Consider the following 15,633-nt stretch of genomic DNA (forward strand, 5'->3'; position numbering starts at 1 on the left):
CTTATGGTTGAAATTGGACTGTTATCTGTCACCATGTATCAAAATTAATTCAAAATGAATCAAAGACTTAAGCATAAGTCCTGACACAATAAACTGCATAGAAGAAAACATAGGTACTAAACTTATGGACCTTGGGTTCAAAGAGCATTTTATGAATTTGACTCCAAAGGCAATGGAAGTAGAAGCTAAAATAAATGAATGGGACTATGTGAAACTTAAAAGCTTCTGCGCAGTAAAAGAAACCATCGACAAAATAAAGAGGCAACCAACTGAATGGGAGAAGATTTTTGCAAACAGTGCCTCCGATACGGGGCTAATACCCAAAATATACAAGGAACTCATGAAACTCAACAACAAAAAAACAAACAACCCAATTGAAAAATGGGCAGAGGACCTGAAGAGACATTTCTCCAAAGAGGACATACAAATGGCAAATAGACATATGAAAAAATGCTCAACATCACTAATCATCAGAGAAATGCAAATAAAAACCACAATGAGATATCACCTCACACCAGTCAGAATGGCTGTCATCAACAAGACAAATAGTAACAAGTGTTGGAGAGGCTGTGGAGAAAAAGGAACCCTCATACACTGTTGGTGGGAATGCAGACTGGTGCAGCCTTTATGGAAGGCAGTGTGGAGGTTCCTCAAGAAATTACGAATAGAATTACCATATGACCCAGCAATCCGTCTCCTGGGTACCTACCCAAAAAATCTGAAAACATTTATACATAAAGACACGTGTGCTCCAATGTTCATTGCAGCTTTGTTTACAGTGGCCATGACATGGAAACAACCAAAATGTCCTTCGATAGATGAATGAATAAAGAAGTTGTGGCATATATACACGATGGAATACTATTCGGCAGTAAGAAAAGATGATATAGGAACATTTGTGACAACATGGATGGATCTTGAGAGTATAATACTGAGCAAAATAAGTCAGACAAAAAAAGCAGAGAACCATATGATTTCACTGATATGTGGTATATAAACGAAAAACAACAAAAGAACAAGACAAACAAATGAGAAACAAAAACTCATAGACACAGACAATAGTTTAGTGGTTACCAGAGGGTAAAGGGGGAGGGGGGAGGGAGATGAGGGTAAGGGGGATCAAATATATGGTGATAGAAGGAGAACTGACTCTGGGTGGTGAACACACAATGGGATTTATAGATGATGTAATACAGAATTGTACTGAAATCTATGTCATTTTACTAACATTGTCACCCCAATAAATTTTAAAAATTAAAAAAAAAAAGAAATTTGGGAGTTAAATCCCAATACATTAAAATATATTGCCTTGATTTTTTTTTTTTTTTGGTTACTATGTTGACTGTGGCTCATGTATGTGGGTGATTAAACTTATATGGTGCCTTCAAGGATGAATGAAAAAATGAAAATTTATTTAATGCCATAAAACTGGTAGTCAAGGAAAAATTCATTTGCAACCATCTCAAAAACTCAAATGAAATAACTGATACATGTGATTTCTGTATTAAGTTCACAAATTTCTTTCAGTGAAACATCACAGGACATGGAAGGCAGAATTCTCATGGTTAAAAGCATCCTTCGGAGGAAATAGCCCGGGTTTCATTAGTCACCAAGAAAAATTAATACACCTTGTTTGCAACCTAGTAAAGATGAAGTAAAAATAAATCAGGGAACTTCCTTGCAGTAGCTATGAAAAATGTTAGACATTATTTGAAGGTCGAACTCACACTTTCAGGACATCCTCACTAACATTGTACACACTTGATCTTTAAATACTGTCTTGGTTAAATATTGATTGTTCTACAGGCTCCACTTAAACTGAAAATACTGATTACATCTACCTATTTTCATTTTTAACATCTTTATTGAAGTATGATTGATATATAATAAACTGCACATATTTAAAGTGTACAATTTAATACATTTTGACATATATATGTATATAAACATATATATATATATATCTCCATGAAATCATCACCATAATCAAGATAATGAACAAGTCCATCACCCTCCAAGAATTTCTCCTGTCTCTTTGCAGTCTCTCCTTCCTGCTCCTCCCCAGCTCCCATACTGTCTTCAGGAAACCACTGATCTGGTTTTTGCCACTATACATTAGTTTGCATTTTCTCGGATTTCATCACACCGTATATACTTTTTCTATCTCGTTATTTTCTCTCAGCATAATTATTTTGCAATTTTGCCATGTGGTTGTTTCCACTTTAGAAATTATAAAGTTGCCAATGAATATTATATACACATTTTTGTGTGGACATGAGCTGTCATTTCTCTGGGGCTAGGTCATATGGCAGGTGTATATTTAACTTTTTAAAAAACTTGTACTATCTTGCATGCCTACCAGCAGTGTATGAGAGTTCCAGTTCCTCCACATTCTTGCCATCCCTCGGAATGCTCAGTCTTTTTAATTTTAGCCATTCGAACGGGTGTGTAGTGGTACTATATTGTGGTTTTAGTTTTCATTTTCCTAATGACTAATGATATTGTACATTGTTACAGGTGCTTATTTGCCATCCATAAATCTTCTTTTGTGAAGTGTCTATCCAAATATTTTACCCATTTTTTATTGGGTTATTTTTTATTATTGAATTTGAGAGTTCTTTATATACTTTGGGTACAAGTCTTTTATTGGTATGAGATTTGCAAATATTTTGTGCCAGTCTATGGCTCACCTTTTCATTCTCTTGCCATAAGCGATTTTATTTTTTGTGGTCCTTATGGGAATTTTTACTTTTAAACAATAATGGTAATCATATTCATTAGTAGTATATGTAGTTAGGTTATGTCAGAGAGCTATTCACAAAGGTTGAGGTGATGGCTCAGCCTTTCAAACCTGTATTTCAACTTGAAATGTTAGTTATGGGAAACGTAATTCTGTATAATTCACAGAGTTTATTTCTTATAGTTAAAAAAATTACACAAGCTGTAATTTTCGTAGTTTTAAAAAGTGAATTATATTCTGAGTATAAAAATGTATTTTGAATTTTTTACATTGTAAAAATTATTTCAGATGTAGAATTTTTATTTTCAGTTTTCTGTCTCTCTTCTTTTCTTCATTTGGATATCTTAAGCTGAATTATTCTAATGAAATAATTTATTCAGTCTTTCTTTCAAACTTTTTATAGATTAAAAGACTCATAATCATTAGATTGGCCATAGAATATTGGGTTATATGAATCACATTCAGTAATAAATGAAAGAAAGACTATCAATGATGGCCCTATCTCTTTTAAAAGGCTCTCTAAATTATTATAGGGGTATCAAAGTTCTGCTAAACTTAATCCTGGAATTAAACCAAACTCTAGGTAAGGATGCTCAGGCAGTATATTTTAAAATCAGCGTCCTAGACTTGGTTATGCCTCTTTCTGCATGCAGTGGGAAGCTGAGCATCACTGGGCAACTCCACTCAATAACGCCATTATCAAAAATCTTTATTACTCCTGTTCTTGTATTCTCATGTGCTTGTGCAGATTAAAAGCAGATGTTCCTTTAAATAGCAGCAATAGTTGAAGTTGCATGATCTAGATATTTGTTGGAGGCAGCTGCTTTATCCTCTGTGATGGAAATGCCATCCCCTCAGTTGCTTAAGTCAGAGACTTAGGCACCCATTTTCTTTCTGCCCTCACCCCCAATTCCACTACTTTATTCCAGCCACCATTGTCTCTCTGCTGGATTCTTACATTAGCCTTAGTCCTAATGTCCCTGCCTCCATTGTTTTCCTCCATCAGTCCATTATCCACACTGTATAATTTATTATACACCTTTTCATTCTCTTGCCATCTAAGTAGCCAGGTGATGCTTTCAAAATATATATCTAAACACATTAATTTCCTGCTCAAATCTTAGCCATAGCTTTTGATTACTTTAAAAATAAAGTCCAAATTTCTAAGTGTGACTTTGAAAGGCTCTTCATGTTGGACTTTATTTTTAAGGGACTAAGAATACAAGAACAGAGAGAGAATAAAAATTAGTTCAGAATATAAAACTAGCAAAATGCAGTGACTGAATGGATATGGGGGTGTGGCAAAGATTCAGTGAGGTAATTTAAGTAAAAGGCCTTTGTGAAATAGAAAACATTTTAATGCCATTATCATATTAATATTATTCTAATCTGTCTTTCAGTGAACCTCTGAGAATTATGGAATACCAGAACTTTACTTTTGAGTGTCTTGCTACTCCAGCCTAGGCTCATGAAACCCTGGCATATGGGATTGATTGCTACATAGCTCTGGACTCTCAGATAAATGCTGTATCATTGGACATGTTTGTCTGCATGCCCAATCCTTAGAGGTGCTGAACCTTGAGAAGTCGTGCTGGCCAGTGGCTGCTCAGCCAGGAGCATCCTGGGAAAGGGACTGTGAAGGTGAGATCACACATGACTTAAATTCTTCAGCACCACTTGTAGCTTCCCTTCCTATCAAAGAGTTTCTTGTTTTCTTCTCCTCTTGGGCTCACCTGGAAGAGCTGACTTGGACGCTTGAGGACCAGATGTCTTGAGGCAATGGATTCTAGTCATAAACTCTTTGGTTGCAAGGAACAGAAATTCCAGAAACTGGGAACTAGAAAAATCAGGAACTGGAATTAGTCTTTCCAGATCTTAAGTGGCACATACTCTCTCTTATATCTGCTTCTGACTATATGCTCTGTTGTGCTTTAATCAGCTCTCTCCTTACTCATCTTGAACAAAACCCAACATGGCACCATCCAGTTCTATGTATATATATCAGAGCCGGTCATCTCTGACATCCACTAATAACAGGCTTAGTTGCTCATTTCCCAATTCTAGACTTTCAAGACAGGAATTTGATTGGTCCAAATAAGCATTTGAAAAAGGCCCCAAGTCTTAGTTGACTGGTTGACCTAAGGATTAAGTCTTCTGGGTCAGCTATTAAGCAATTGTCCTATTACTTGAGGGCATGAAATGCAAGGTCACATGCTTTGATACTCACTTAGTAGGCACTAAGAATGAGGATTGCAGAAAATGATGTGGTCAGGGTAAAAATGGGCATCCCTAATACATGAGAAATAATAATTAAATGTTGTAGTTAAAAGCATGGACCCTGGGGCCAGACCATATGTCTTTAAACCCTGTTGGTAGCTGGTAACTTTGAGGAAGTAACTTTACTTTATTGTGCCTCAGTTTCCTCATCTATAGAATGGACACAATAATAGTACCTTTCTAATAGTATTGTTGTAAGGATTGAATATGTGTGCTTAGTATATATTAAATGCTATATAAATGTTAACAATCATAAGGATAAAAATCTGAAGTATGGAATGGGTCAAATTAAGAAGGGCTGTGCATGGTTGGTTGAATAATAACCAGCCAGATACAGAGTGAAATCCAGCTTATGTGGTAAATGTGGGAAAAACAAATTAATGAGCACAGTAAGAATGAATTTGAATTTCTCAGTTGAAATTTTGGGGACTGAAATATTGGAGGGGTTGAGGGTCAGAAGAGAGGAAAAGGGAGCAGAGTGGGTCTGGCTCAGGTGCAGGCAAACGCCTCAGCTGCTAAGACACAAGAAGCTCAGGTGTGCCCTTTAGGTCATAGCATCATCCATGGTTGTCTCCAGCACGGTTGGTTCCTGGTCTGTTCTTCTGAGGTAAAAATCTGAAAGCCTTCTGAGGAGTTTAAACATATTAAATTCTCTAAAGATATGGTTTTAGTGTAGACACCTGGACTAGAATAATTCATTAAATCATTCACTGATTAAATATTAGTTGGCATTCACGGTGGCCCAAGTTCTGTGCTGGGGATATAGCAATAAACATATCTCTGGAAAGAACTTAGAGACTCACAGGCATATAGTTGAGGAAGGAACACATCACATGAAGCACTGATGAGGGGGGACTTTCAAAAGAGGGCAATGGTGCTCTAGGAAAGGGCTTAAGGGGCAGAGCTGACCAAGACTATGGGGGTCAAGGCAGGCTTCCTGGGAGATATCTGGGAGACAGGGAAGAAGAGTGTTCCCGGCATGGAGAACAGAATGTTCAAAGCCCAGCAGCAAGCAGGGAGCAGTACTTGAGGAAGGAGAGGACCCTAGTGTGCCTGGATATGGTACAGAGACAAGAAAGTGAGTGTGGAGGGACTAGCAGGGGAGTCATGCCAAGGGATTTGCACTTTTATACTGAGGCCAATGGGAAGGGGTGGAAAAGATTAAGCTTGTCCCATCTGGACTGGATCTCACTTACACTGATAGACTGCCCTCACCTGTTTTTCTGGGAACAGGAGCCAGGCCATGTGGCCTTGGGAGTGAGGGCGAGGGACATGGCACTATCAGAACAAAGAAGGATTCAAAAGCGAGGTGTGCCTGTGTCAAGAGAAACATCCTCTACTTCAGTTTTGCTTGAGGGCTCAAGGTTCCTTAAATAGTCACCGATAAACAAAAGCTCTGCATGGGTGTGTTTTCAGTCTCTCATGACTGCACCCATACAGCATCAGAAATAGTGGCCTTACGGTGCAGCCTTAGTTCCAAATGCCTCCAAAGAGGCTCTACAAGATGTTGCCAGCAAACCATCTGAAAGGCTTCAAGAACAAAAAAGTTCATGCCCCTTAGTTTAAGGCTACCTGTTGAAGGAGGCAACAAACCAAATTCAGTTGTGTACTCCTCTTAGGCTCTTGACAAACCCTCACACATACATATACAGTTTTGCTGTCTCTCTGCTGATGCTCAGCACTTGGGTAACTGAAACCTTCAGATGGTTGGAGCCAATTTAGTCAGGCTTTTTATTTATTTATTTATTTACTTACTTACTTATTTATTTATTTGCAGTGCCATAGTAAAATATTTACTTAAGCTGCTGTCTTTTTGTATGAAGAGATCACAGTTTGTCCTGACGTGACAATGTGTGCCCTGTATTGTTTTCTGATGTCACAGCAAAGGATTGCTCCCGCTGAATGCTCCATGCTGTGAAGATTAATAAAGGAAATATCAACTAAAATTGCAGGAGGGAAGGCCTGTAGAGGAGCTTTCATGCCCTACCTCTCAAGATCAATTACCCCAAACAGGAAGCTGTCAAGCACCCCAAAAAGGAGGACATCAGTTAGAGACCCCAACAGGAAGAGATACACCTTGCATTCCCAAACAGGAAGTGCAGCTACTTTACTCCAGCAGGAGGAAGGAAGATTTTCCTTTTGCCCAGCAACAAGCCCAGCCATGGAAACACCACCGCTCAGCCAATGAGAAACCATCTTCACCTGAACTTTAACTTTCCCCCAGTGAACTTATATTTTTCTCTTGCTGATGACTTCCTTCTCCTACTCTCCTTTCCATAAAAGCCTTTCATCTGGTATAACCCTTTGGAGTAGCTCTCTGTTTGCTAGATGAGATGCTGCTCAATTCATGGATCATTTAAGAAAGCCAATTAGATCTTCAAATTTACTCAGTTAAATTTTGTTTTTTAACAGGGCTCTCCCACAGTCCCTCTTGGAAACAGAGAACTTGGCAAGATTAAGGATGTAGCTGAAAAAAGTTGGTGAATTTATGTTTCATCGTCTTTCTCCACTTCTTCTCCTGGAAGTGTGAACAAATAATTAAACTGCTAAAAAAGAAAGGCAGCATGCAAGAAGGAGGCCGCACAATTGGCCCTTAACAATTCAAATCTAGATCATTAGCCAAGAATCTAAGTTGAAGGTGCTGAATATTCATTCACACGATTGTGCACGTAATGGCGAGATTTCTTTTCTTGACACAATGAACAGTGTCCTGACACCTTTTGACTCTAGGGTCCCTATAGAACTCAGTTAGAGGTAACAACATGGGAAGGGACTTTCTACTTCACCTCCCACACCACCCCAAAAAACCCCACCATACAACATTACATACATAATCTCGTGCTACAAAATATAAACTAAATTACTAAATTTAAAAAAAATTCAATTTCTCACCCTTAACTGTCTCCTGGGTTTTCTGGGTACATAGCAGTTTTTCCCCAATCTAAAATTTGGCTTTAAAGTTCATGCTTAAATAACTAAGCAATTTTAGTCCAGAGATATATTCTCAAGTGAAAGAAACATTATTTTACAATCACAGAAACTTGAAAGGTATTTGAGATCTTTTGAGAGGAATGAAAATTAAATCAGATATTTGTCTTTTCATCTACTCCAGAATCATACAGCAAGTCACACATACTTAGGGACTCAAGAGAGTTGGAGATATTCAGCAGAATTTATAGCTCTGGAAGTGATGAATTAAAAATTTCCAAGGGGAAACAATCCCTATTGTCTGCCAGTCTATTTAGATGTACAAACTGATGTACTCACCATAATCCTTGTCAGTTTTGCTGAGCTCTAGGGAAGATATTGTTTGAGGACAAGAAGTAGGCTTAACAGAAAGCAGAATGATTCTCTTACACTGCACAGAATTTCACATAGGTTTTACTTCATTTAAAGGGGATCTATTTTCTTTCTCACTTTGGTCATATCAGTACAAAAACTGTGGTCTCTGTGAAAACCATTTTCCTTATTTAGAGTTTAGTACTCATTTTTTAAAAAATTATTATTATTAAAACAAAGCTGTTCTCAATAGCTGGGAACTTTCATTTTATCCACTGCTTTGTTTACTTGAGTTCTGTGTTATCTTTTATTTGAAGGCATGATAGTAGTACAAATTATGTTGTAAACCAAAATTATTATTTAGGACCAAAGTCCTACTACGACATTCTGATGGTTGAAGGGACATTGGTTAACAATGGCAGTCCTCTAACACGTTCTTATTTGTAATTGTTTTCTCAATGGTGGCTTAAAAGGGGAATGGAGTGAGAATGCATTCTAAAATGACAATTTCTCTTGAGTCTAGAGGACAGTTTACAAAAGATAATTAGGTAGGTAATCAGGTAATCTTACCTAAAAACGTATGATTGTGAAAACAGAGACACCAATTACAGATTAAAATTTAGTTACTTTTTTTGTATTTTTTGCTTTGTGGGATGATCTAAGCTAAACTTGTCCAGTAAGATAATGGCTTGAAAAAAACTAATAAACTAAACCTGGCACATTGATGCCTCTCATTGGAACACCTATAAGGGGAGGGTAATATTGTACATATTAGATATATGAAATAAAGACCAAGTTTTAAGAAACCAGAACTTATATGTAGAAATAAATATGTCCCTTTTAAAGTAGTCACTTTGGAAGGCCTTCCACTCATGCAGTGTTGCTGTCGCTCTAAACATTTTTGTTAATTATTTTTTGAGAATTGCTTTTAAACCCTGTGTGGTACATTATTTTTAATACTCTCCATGAAAACTAATAGCATTCTTGAAGAATGGATTTAACTTTTGGAACAATCAACAGTTGTTTGGAGGGGAGCAAAGCACGTGGCAGGATGGGAGGAATCAAATACTATGAAATGGACTAACCCAGTTTTGAGTTCCAACACTGCCATCAACTAGTAGTAAGATGTTGGGCAAGTGACACAACTAATTCGAGCCTCATCTGTAAAAATGAGGCCATGAATTCATTCATTCATTCATTATGCAATAGAGGCTATTATTGAGCATTCACTATGGGATGCAGATAACAGGAATGGAAGGATGAGGTGATTACCTCAGGCTCTAAATTTCTGTTTCAAGTTGGTGATCAATCTTGAATGAAATAAAAATAATAGCCTAGGTTTACATAAGCATTAACTAATAAGGATGATTATCTTGAGTGACTCGTAAATCATCTTTGGTAAAACTTCCCAAAGTTCCAAATGTGTGAGCAACTCTAGTGTTGCTTAGCAAAAGTTTAACTTCTTTTAATTGACAAAGATGAAGGACCAGGCTCATTTCAGATGCATTAACTGGTACCTGGATTTCTTTCTTTTAAAAAAACTTGGGACAATTGCTTACGATCTTAGCCATACATTGAGATTATCTATGGAGGCTTTGAAATATACAGATGCTGTATGCCAACCCACTTCCAGAATCAGAATCCTGTAAGGAAGGTCTAGGTTACAGGCATTTAAAAAGAATATTATAGGTAATTCTGCTACACAGCTAAGGATAAGAACCACTGGCTGATTATAACTCCTCATACTTTTAGAAATTCTACCTTGATATTGTATATTCCCATAAAACTTTCTTTAAAAAAATATTTTAGTAGCATCTTATAAATGAAACTAAATTCAATTAATGTTTAAAGATGTGGTCCATACAGAGTTTTTCCATCTACTAAATTGTAATATTGTTTTAATTGAGTGATACCTAATCCCTTGTTTGTTGTTTAAGTGACTGTAAAATAAATCTAAGACCCAGTGTCTACCCAAAATGACAATGCTAGAAATTGAGGACGATGTTGATAGTATTATGAAAGCGGTATACAGAGTACTCATATTTACTCCACATCACAGCCACCCACCTTTCCTCACGAGTTTCCTGAGGGAAGTAAACACTTAGGGAATGTGGTAAGTTGCTACTAGCTGGACTTTGGTGCCAGACATCATTGCCAACTGCAGTGTGATTCTGAACTGGATCACAAAACCCAGACTGACACGCATCCTGGCCTTTATCACAACTGTTGGTCATCATCTCGTACTGTACTCTAGATGGCCCCATGGAAGGAAGAAACTGGAAAAAAAAGGAACATGCCTTCATCAAGGGGCCATAGATAAGCCTTCCAATGAAGCAGCCCATGGCTCAGCCTGCTACCTTTGCTTATAGGTGAAAACTTGAGGAGAGAAGGAACAAGCAAGCTTCTCCTGCTTCCAACAACTATGCTGCTGGGTGCTCTGGATTTTAATAAGTCCCTAGCAACTTCTCGGGCATGGAAAGTGGTAAATTACTGCTCCATAGCCTACAGATGACAATCTAGATGGGCAAAGAGTAAAGTACTCCCTTTTTGGATTTGCAAAGCACTGTGCATATTTATAAATTGCTGTTATTTATTACACTCTATTCTGCAATCTCATTCTTTTTGTGCTAACACAGTTCTTAGCACAGAGCAGGTAACCAACAATGCTTTCTAAGTGAAATCTATCATATAAAAAAATTACAGAATGTAAGATCACAGAAATAGAATTTATGTGATACATAAAATGCTATTGAAGTTCAAAAAAGAAATAGTTCAATGGCCTGGATAGCTGTGAAAAGTAGACTACAGGTAAACCTTGTTTTATACAGAGGACGCCTAACCCATGACCAGGGCTGTGTACTGTTTGGATGTTGGAGAAGAGTGACAAGTCAGCTGTCACTTTGAAAGCTGGTATAAACTGGACATCTGACAAAAGACCATTATGGGTCAATATATAAACCACTTCATGGCACAATTCATTTCTCTTCTAGATGAGCACCCACAGAAGAAATATTACTATAGAAATTAGTAAATTAATAGAAACTTTTTAATCTCATAAAAAAGAAGGGAGCAGAAATGTAACTTGTGGAACAATTGGAGTCAGTTTCTTTTAAAAACTAGGTCTTTTTTTTGTTTTTGTTTTTCTTAACATTATAATGTAATATGCCCATCAGAGGACAGCAGAAAAATAGAAAGAAGAGGAAAATGCCATCCATATCTCACTTCCCCCAGCAACCACTTTTGACATCTTGATGAGTTTTTTCTAGGTGCTAGTTTCATTCTTATTAAATCTCAACAACTTGCTTCAATAAACATTTCCTCCCTTTTCTTCTCTTGTGTTGCTTCCCCTGCTTTCTCTAAACAAGATTAAATTATTTTTATTTAAAGTAGGGATTATTGTCTTTTAGAAACAAAACTTAAAATAATGTTGAACTTAAAAATAATGCATGATATCGAAAAATACCCTTTCCAAAAATTTACATGATGAATTAAATATTTGTTGCAGATTATCAACAAAATATGACTAAGTGAAAAATACATGATGGGAAAAGTTGCAAAGCATTGACAGGCTGGGGTTCATGAACTCCGGTAGGACCTTGGTTCTTTGGTATTCACGGAGCTGAGAGAGAACTAACCTCCCAGGGGCTGGGAATACAGTTGGGTATTTAGAGTCAGTCAGCCTCTCCTTACCTTGTCCTGGTCTGATGATACCCTTATTACCCTGCGGCAGAGAAGCAAAAAAGTGAAACCAGGAAGGATTATCTCCATGGACGAGGCACAGGGTAGGAGCTGTTGGCTGTGTGACATGGTGAGGCAAGTCTGAACCAGTAGGTCCGACCTAACACATTCCAGAGTCACCTCATAGATGAACAACCACAAGGCATGAATGATCACTCTGCTATGTCACGCATTTCCCAACTGCACAGTCTGTACACCTTAGATTGTGACATGCTGTAATAGAGTTACTTGGCCCTTTGTGCCTTGCTGTACCTTACACACAAGTCTGTCTTCACACATGTAACACTTGATTTCACTTCTCTGTTTATTCCAGTGGAATGTGAGCAACCTGCCTTTTTACTATCAGTACCTACTGGATTACTTGGTAATATTAGGGACTCAATAAATATTTATTAAATGATCTCAAGAAAGAATGTTGTACTGGTAGCTTACTATTGGAAAGAGGTACCAAGAAGAATTAAATGATAAAGTCATAATTACCGTTTGGAAAAGGAAGGCTTCCTATTGCCTGAAAGGATGTCAAGAGTGTTGAGCTCAGCTTAGTGTGTCCTGGGCAGGTTTAAGAGTGACACAAAATCACAAGGGAAGATCCCAAAGTGCCCAAACTCCACCCTGAACATAATGAAATCAGCCATGTAAAAGAAAACATGTTTTAAATGCTCTGCAGGTGATTCTGACCCCCATTCATGGCTAAAAACCAGTGCACACAAGTAAGTATCTGTTAACACACTACTCAATTTTATGCTATAGGCTAATAAAAGAGTGACAAGTGGAAAAATTCTAGGTATAATTAACTAGTTGAGCATGCTCTGTTAGCACAAATACACCTAAGTCAAAGGTGGTGTAGATTATAAAATAGCACTTGCTATTTCTCCATATGCCAAATTACAAAAAGTATTGCATATAGACACCTAATAAAATGTCTATCCTGCCCTACAATGGCTTTGTATCTTCCTACACAGCTTGGCAGAAAAATATCTGTTATTTTCATGAACTACTGTAGTTATACTTCATATCAACCTTCTGAGGTAAGTACTTTTAATATTCACATTTCACAGAGAGGAAATCGAGGCTGAGGGAGATGAAGAAACTTGTCCACATCATACAGCTGGTAAGAATTAGAGCCGAGATTGGAACTTAGGCAGTCTGAGTCCAGAATTCGCACTCATAGCCACATAAAAATGAGAGAGAATTAATAGAGGAATGGGTAGAGAAAAAGAACATGGCCTACAAGGATTTGTCTTAGGGTCAAAGATATCTTTAAAGGAGGTTTAAATGGAACCAAATGCAAGGGATTGTAAATCTATGGAAACTTGCATATTATAAAAATGGTAAAAGATGGCTTAGAGTCAAACAATGATTCAGTTAACCTAACTAAGGAGGAAGATTAGTGGTCAGAGTGAAAATCATATATGAGCCGTTTGCTTCTAATGCATAGTATATTAAAAATGACTTTGTGGTGATTTTAATGTTATTATTTAGAAAACCTGATTATAATTCACCCAAAGTATTTCAGTTGTATTACACCTGCAGATAACTCTTAAAACAAAAATAAAAATGTACAAAATATGCAATTCTAGGATTTTAAAGAAATATTTATATCAGAAATGTCCAATTTTAGATGAACCTTGCATGTAAATTGTATTAGGATTTAGAGCCTATAAATATTTGTTAAAGCCACACAAAGTCCTTGGCACTGTACTGAGTACTGTGGAAACAATGGTGACTAAGAAAGCCTGGGGTCTGCCCTCGTGGGGCTTACGGTCTAAACCCTGATTGTCACTTGTTCTTGCTACCCTGAGACTTGGCAGGAATATGTGTCCATAGCACTTATGCCCTTAACATGTATGATTGCTATATGTGCAATATACTAATGCAGTTTCCCTATATAATAAAACATCCAATTTATCAAGATGTATACATCAAATTTGTGCAATTTTTTTTTGTATGTCAGTTACACCTCTATAAAGCTAAAAACATCCAAGTCATCCAGCTAAAATATAAATAGAAAGAACTGGACTTAAAACAAGAAGAAAAAATGTAGCTTTGGGGGCTGGCCCCAAGACTCAGGTGGTTGGAGCTCCATGCTCCTAACTCCGAAGTCTGCCGGTTCGATTCCCACATGGGCCAGTGGGCTCTCGACCACAAGGTTGCCGGTTCAACTCCTCGAGTCCCGCAATGGACGGTGGGCTTCGTTTCCTGCAACTAAGATTGAACACGGCACGTTGAGCTGAGCTACCGCTGAGCTCCCGGATGGCTCAGTTGGTTGGAGCGTGGGCTCTCAACCACAAGGTTGCTGGTTTCATTCCTCAACTCCCACCAGGGATGATGGGCTGCTCCCCCTGCAACTAGAAATGGCAACTGGACCTGGAACTGAGCTGCGCCCTCCATAACTAAGACTGAAAGGACAACAACTTGACTTGGAAAAAAGTCCTGGAAGTACACACTGTTCCCCAACAAAGTCCTGTTCCCCTCCCCCAATAAAATCTTTAAAAAAAAAATGTAGCTTTGGGAAAATCATTTAAACCACTCTGAAGAAATTTCAACTTCCTTGGGTTTTGGTTAGATTTAAAGACATAAGATGCAAGAGTACTTTGTAGCATAGATATACAGAGGGTGACAAAAAATGTATACAAATGGACACTTTAGTCAAAGTTGCTCAAGCAATGGTTCACTGTAATCAGAAGTGTCTGGACGCTGATGGTAACCACTTTGAGCACCTCTTGTAATTAAAGAAGTCAAATGTGACTTGTATTCATTTTTTGTTATCGGTATATATTGAGTATTACAATTTTAATACAGTTTTCTTTTCTTAAAATGTGTATACATTTTTGGCACCCTCTGTATATATGTATATATACATACATACATATATATATATATAGACATTCTAGACATTATTCTTATTGTGATTTACACAAAATTATGTTTTTGTTCTTTTCGAGAAATTTTTCAGAAAATGATGCAATTTCATTAAAACTCACCTATACTTAGGAGATAATAGCAACAAAATGTGCTGTGGGATAGGATATGGAAGTAGAATGGCTTTATATATAAAACCTGCATCATTTAGAATTAAAACATCGATACTATATTCATTATATACATATCTTGCAAGAAGCCAGAAGATATGAAGTCTCTCAACTGCCTTCCTCCCACTCCTGCAAACTTAGCTACATTTTATCTTGCCTTTTATTCTTTGCTCCTAGCTCTGTTTATGAAGGAACTTTCCTTCTAATTCTCCCACCTCAAGGAACTTTATCTGATCAATTGTCTAAAAAAAGAGGCAAATTTCTCCTCGACTTTGTACTATTCCTTTAGCTATAGCCTTTTCTCTTTCCTCCTCTTCACAGCTAAGCTTTGCCATAGATTCTTTTACACATGGTTTCCCCCTTTGTCACCTCCCACTCACTCTTAAACTCACTGGAATCTTGAAACTACCCTATGACATTGCTCTTGGCAAAGGCGACAAATGATCATCTTGCCACTAAAGGCTGTGGACACTTTCTCGGTGGAGTTCAAGGACAGAGGGAGTTCGAGGTACACTGGGGCTATTCAAATGGAGATGTGAGTAGAGTGACATTTACAGATCTACAGCT

The sequence above is a fragment of the Rhinolophus hipposideros genome, assembly GCF_964194185.1.
Source record: "Rhinolophus hipposideros genome assembly, chromosome: 9".
Taxonomy (NCBI): Eukaryota; Metazoa; Chordata; class Mammalia; order Chiroptera; family Rhinolophidae; genus Rhinolophus; species Rhinolophus hipposideros.